Source organism: Sinohyriopsis cumingii, chromosome 3 (genome assembly GCF_028554795.1).
Source record: "Sinohyriopsis cumingii isolate HCF-2022 chromosome 3, ASM2855479v2, whole genome shotgun sequence".
Lineage (NCBI taxonomy): Eukaryota > Metazoa > Mollusca > Bivalvia > Unionida > Unionidae > Sinohyriopsis > Sinohyriopsis cumingii.
Window position 1 is genome coordinate 14,026,652 of NC_142963.1, and position 6,000 is coordinate 14,032,651.

The window sequence follows — 6,000 nt, forward strand, 5'->3', positions numbered from 1 at the left end:
ATTTATCTCTCAACATAAACACGTTGATTAATGAAGGGTGCAAAACAACGGTACCAAATACTACTATGGACATTGAAACACAACACGATATATGTAATTAATTGCAGAAAAAGAAACCTCTGTAAAGTCAAACTTCGATTATCCGTCACCCTATTCACTGTCAGTCTTTGTTAACCGTCAGAGCATTGTACGTCAAAATATAACAAAATAGGTACATGTACATATGTAGATATGATTCTTTTATGACCCGATCTATTGTATGATATTTTTAGTATACATATTCTATTATCCGTCTATTCTCACATATGTCGTGGTCTCGGTCCCGCATCATGACGGATAATCGAAGTTCTGCTGTATATTGTTGGGTTCAAAACTGTGCAAGATATGCACAGTTGTCTTTCGTGTACAACAACCGTAGCTTAAATACTAGATAACTGACAGCATATTTGAGAGGAAATAATCAATAAATAAGACACACACAAATGATTTACATATGAGTTCTTCAAGGTAACTATTAACAGCGTGCTTGGTAAGCAGACAAATAATCTCAGGAATGGGTGCTCATAGGAAACTAAATCAATTACAGCATTTTATCACTTGACGTGCCCCTTTCTTATAATAATTACCAAAGAATCACTGGGTGCTGGTTCATTGGTTTCATGCAATTGTTGTATGAAAGAACAATTCCCCACAGCCGAGGTCAGACTCTCTCCTGATTCATTTAGATATCTTCAGAAGCTTGAAAATATTTACGTGTTTGTTAAACCAACCAACCATCAAGCTACCCTTTGTCTCACACACACGCCATACCGTCATTAGAGAATAAAAAGGAAAATCAGCATGGTCGCCAAGAATCTGCAGAGCAGATTACACCGCCATGAAAAAGTAGCGTTTTTACCGGATATATTGGGACACGATAAAATATTTGTTTCTTACTGTCCCAGAACTTATGGTGAAACTTTTTTTCACCTAGGTCATATGTTCCAATACTTAAGAAATGAAATAATTTTTTAATGAATTTGTGCCCCCCTCCCCTGCACGTTGCAATAAAACAGATAAACATCACGCTTATTTGATAATAACAAGAAAGAAACTAACCTAGTATTGTTATCATTTATTCCTTTTTTTAACATGAGCATTAAAAAATAAAATATATTCACAAAATCCGGATATGTAACGAGGGCTTCGGTATTGTAGCCTGTATCGCTTATGTCAGACAACACACACCGCGTCGTTCATTGACATGAACATTGAGAAACAAATTGTGTTTGGTTCTGTTCAATGTTTGAATATGTTATCCGACGCAAAACTGGATCCAACAAAATCGCAAACAAGAGGGAAATAATCAATCTATATCTTGAAGACAACCGTCATTCACGCATGACACGGTGTTAGGTGAAAAATAATCATTATTGAATTATATCCAGGTCTACTATATGACAGTATCTCGCAAATAAAATCATTATTTGAAAACACATTTACTTGAGTGTATGTGACGATCGATCTTTTCGCCAACACGGGTTACAAAAGTATTAATAATATTAACCCGCAGACATCAATGCTCCTTTGTATTAGTTATTACAAAAGATGCAAAGCATGTATAAGCTCGAGTGGTGAATAAACACAACTGGCAACGAGCAGTAAACTCCTTCTTTGAACTTACCGACAGGACATCAAAGACAAGGTTATTTTTATTATAAAGCAAGTAGAAGCCGACTTTGGTTACTCTTTTTAAAGGATATTATTACAAAGGTTATTTTATTGCACAGCAAGCCGACATCTAAAATCGACTATGGATTATTTCAAGAGTGCCGATTTTATTTTTGATTATACAAAGACCGCCGAGAGATGGAACAAACTTTGGTTCTTTTTCACTTGCATTCGGTGGAATTTTGAAAACAAATTGAAACAATGGAACAAATTTTAGGGTTTGAGCAAAACACTCATAGGTGTTTCTACTTTTGTTTTGTTGCTTCGGCGAGTTTCAGCACGATTTTACTTGTAACTTCATTGTTGAGGTCAGCGACTTCACGGAAAAGTCTTGCTACTCATTCGTGAGATTGATCTGTGTGTAACTTTAACATCTTCTACGCGAAATGGTGTCAAAATAACCGTTATGTAAGTGTTGGGATTTAAAGTCCAATTCAAATTAAAGGGGACCGAAAATATATCTGTTGGGATTTGAAACAATAATTAACAATGCAGAAAATAGCGATTTTACATGCTCGTGGTTGGGAATATTGTCATGGGGAGTAAATTAGACGACGGCAAACACGACTATAATATAAAAATGTTGAAACGTGTGATCCCACATTTGACACGGACAAGCTGGTGCTCAAAGACTAATCCATGTGTTCTTATTCTTATTAAACTCGATATCCAACCAATCGTGGTCGAATAGAAATAAAGGTTTAAGACACAAGCAGACATTTCTCCTTGCCGATGCCTCTATTGAAGTTGAAGGGACCATCTAGAAAAGCAATGATAACCCATATGTGGGTGCTGCACGAGATTTCTTTGAAAATAACGGAATAATGAAGGTTTTTAGCTGCGAGCGATAAATCATGGATATAAAAGAAATCGAAAAGTGCCTAGATAACGTCAATGTGGTCATGACATTTCTAGGACCGGCATGATACGGCAATGGGTATTCTCGCAGTGCACGTCAGCCAATTAAATTTGCCAAGGTTACCAAGAACATCGAGGAATCCCAATAGACGTGGCCGGTGTATTATTATCAGATTACTAGACATACTTCCAAATTACAATTGATAATGTAGTGTGCATAACTTAACCAAATAGTGATAGTATTTATATTTTAACAAAACCTAATATTACAATAAGATAGGAAAGAGAAACGAAGTCCAAAATTAGTGAAAATTACCGACACTACCATCATAAGTAGGTTTTCGTTTCTTCTTCAGTTCATTCCTCTTGTCACACAGGTTCAAGACCTCAGCTGTGACCCAGGGTTTCTTGAATCTGTGATATCTACCAAGGATCTCGCTGTTTGTTTGTTCGTTGCTTTATTGAAGGTTTCGATCAACGTGTACACGTCGGTACTGTCAGCATCGAGGATGGTGAGCGGTGTAATTTTGCTACCAATAGTTGCCTGAAGGCTTTAGCTATTTGAGGATCCTTCAGTTTCTCGAGATCAAACGTTATTCTTTAATGTCTCTCTTTCTTGACCTACTTTATACGTAGCCAGGAAGTCATCATCACCAGATCATGGTCACTTCCTATCTCCGCTCCGGATAAGCTTCGAGTTATGGCGCTGTTTACACTTGACTGTACGCGCCTCTTCACCATGATGTAGTAGTCGATTTGACTGTGATGGTCTCAGCTTGGGCTGTGCCATGTCGATTTCCTGTATACTTTGTGTTTGCCGAACGTGTTTGCAAGCATAAGGTCATTGTAACCTGCGAATTCCAGGAGCCTCAGTCCTCACGTTTGTCTCTGCATTTTAGCAGAGCCCACATGTTCCTTTCCAGTTCAATCAAGCGTCCTATGCAATCTTTGCATTCCAATCGCCTTTGTACAATCAGAATGTCTTTCAACGTGTTTTATCAACAACTTCTTGTTGCATGTCATATAAATCTTCCTCATCCATGTCATTATAATCTGATGTTCGGGGCTTATTATGGTGATGCTAAATGGAGTTGCCCTGAAGCGGATGGTGATGAGGCGGCTGCAGACATCCGATGACAGTACTTACACTGTCCTTGTGTACAAGGAGCCCAACTCCTGCTGGTGTTTGTTTTCTCTGCCACTGAACTACAGTTCGTGGCCTTCCAAAGTAGTTGTTTCTCTAATGTACTTCCATCGTATCTCACAGAGTCCTAGGATGTTTCAGCGGTATCTGTTCATTTCATATGTAAGCTTCACAAGCTTTCCTGTTGCTCTCAGTGTTCTCAAATTACAGGTGCCAATGGTGATAGTTTCCTGACACGAATATTGCTGATCTGAGCACCAGTCATATACTTTCCACCTCTAGCCCTGGTGCACGACGGAAGGCGCAGTCCTTTTATAACCGGGCGACAACAAAGCCGGTATGGGAAGGGTAATGGTTGTCATTTTTCGTGTGTTGTGTCTATGGCAGCTGCCTCTTAGTGGATCTCAACCCTCTCCAGTCCTGACCACAGCCGATTACGTCCAACTTGGTGACCAACACGTAGCCATTGTTCTGTTTGGCAGCCTTTTTGCTTGGCCGTTGACTTCATCTCGGAAGTTATTCCGCCCAGTGATGCCGTGTTAAGCAGCAGAGGGGGCGAATCCGACATTTTGTCCAATCGTCATTTTGCTTAATTATTACTTCTGCACTCAGCGGATCCGGTGTAGTCAGCGCTGGTAAAAAAAAAAACGACGACGTCGTTGGGGGATCGTCGCGTCGTCATTTGGTTTAATTAACACCTTCTGCGCGTCGATCCCCAGCGTCGTCAGCGTCCGGTAAGCACATCGACGACCGCGTCGATGTCATCGCCCCCCTCTGCTGCTAAGTGGTTATTTACAATGAAAATTATTTACAACTAACCGAATATTTGGTCAAGTCCGATACGATATCGTGTCCGAGGATCATGTAAATTTATCGTTACGAATCCATGTGGGGTCGACTGAGCATGACTAAAAAAGTTTCGAAAAACATTAAAGTCCATGTCACCGCCGCACCATGTCTGCCAAATATTTCGTAGCGTGTGTGTATCAACGCCGTTGAACACAGCAAGAATATTACAGTTGTCTCTAATTACTTTTGGAATCTGAGTGTATCGTTGAGTGACATATATCACGTCAGTGTTTTTATGCCTGCCTCTGGAAAATATCCTAGCTGGTTTTTTTTGATTGTCTAACATAACATCATCGTACACGACTAGATTGTTAACGTCGCCATCAATATCATCAATACCCGGTGCATCATTGATATCTGTAATAAACTCGATGACATTTTTTTTAGCGATCGCTGATGCATTCTCGTTGAAATCTTTCAACACCTCGTAGCATCGTTGATCATCTACGCTAGGAGCAACCAAATACAACTTATCCCACTTCATCCATCTCATTATTAAATTGAGTAACAATTGCGTCTTGCCGGATCCAGATGGTCCGATGATAATCATCCGGATCGAGTTTGGTAACGCTGCAACATGCTTAACTGGTTCTCTTGTTTTAGTCGCCGAAAAATCAATTATATTCATATTTCTATACATAAATTATGGATCTATATTGTGTGAAGTGTAGAGTGCGTACTGGCACAAATGATATGACAACCGCTACAACAAGAAATAACAGATCGGCGCTTACTGGTAAGTGTGTACAATGCGGTACAAAGAAATTTAGATTTATTTCTATTAAACCCGGGGATGTTTTAAAAAAAAGCGAGGAGGTGATATTGCAGCCAAATTGGCAAAACTCCCCGGAACACCGTGGGCAAAGTATCCAGGAGAAAAACACCTCCCAGGATATAGCTACTGTGGCCCCGGAACACGATTAGATATTAGACTCGATGATCAAAATCAGCAGCGACCCGGTGAGTATCCAATAAACGCTATCGATAAGGCGTGTCATGCTCATGATGTTGCTTACAAAAGTAGCGATCTGCAACAGCGTCATATCGCGGATCTAAAATTAATTCACGCGCTAAATGCTATTCCTGATAAATCCGTGAAAGAAAAATTGGCCTCATGGTTGGTAAAATCGGCTATGAAAGGTAAATTAATGATTGGCGCTGGTAATTAATAACAATCATCCAAGAAAAACGATGGATTCCATCTATTATTCTCCGAGAGGATACTGGAAGGGGAAGGCCGCAATTGGTAAGCTTGCAAGCGCTGCAAAGGTAACAAAGACCACTGCGGCTAATTGGTTATCCAAACAGGCTATATGGCAAATTTATCTACCACCGCCTAAACAAATCAACTTCTCTCACTTTGATGTCGGCGTGCCTAATGAAGTTCATCAGGCTGATATACTATTTTTGCCGCATGACAACGGTTACAAATACGCGCT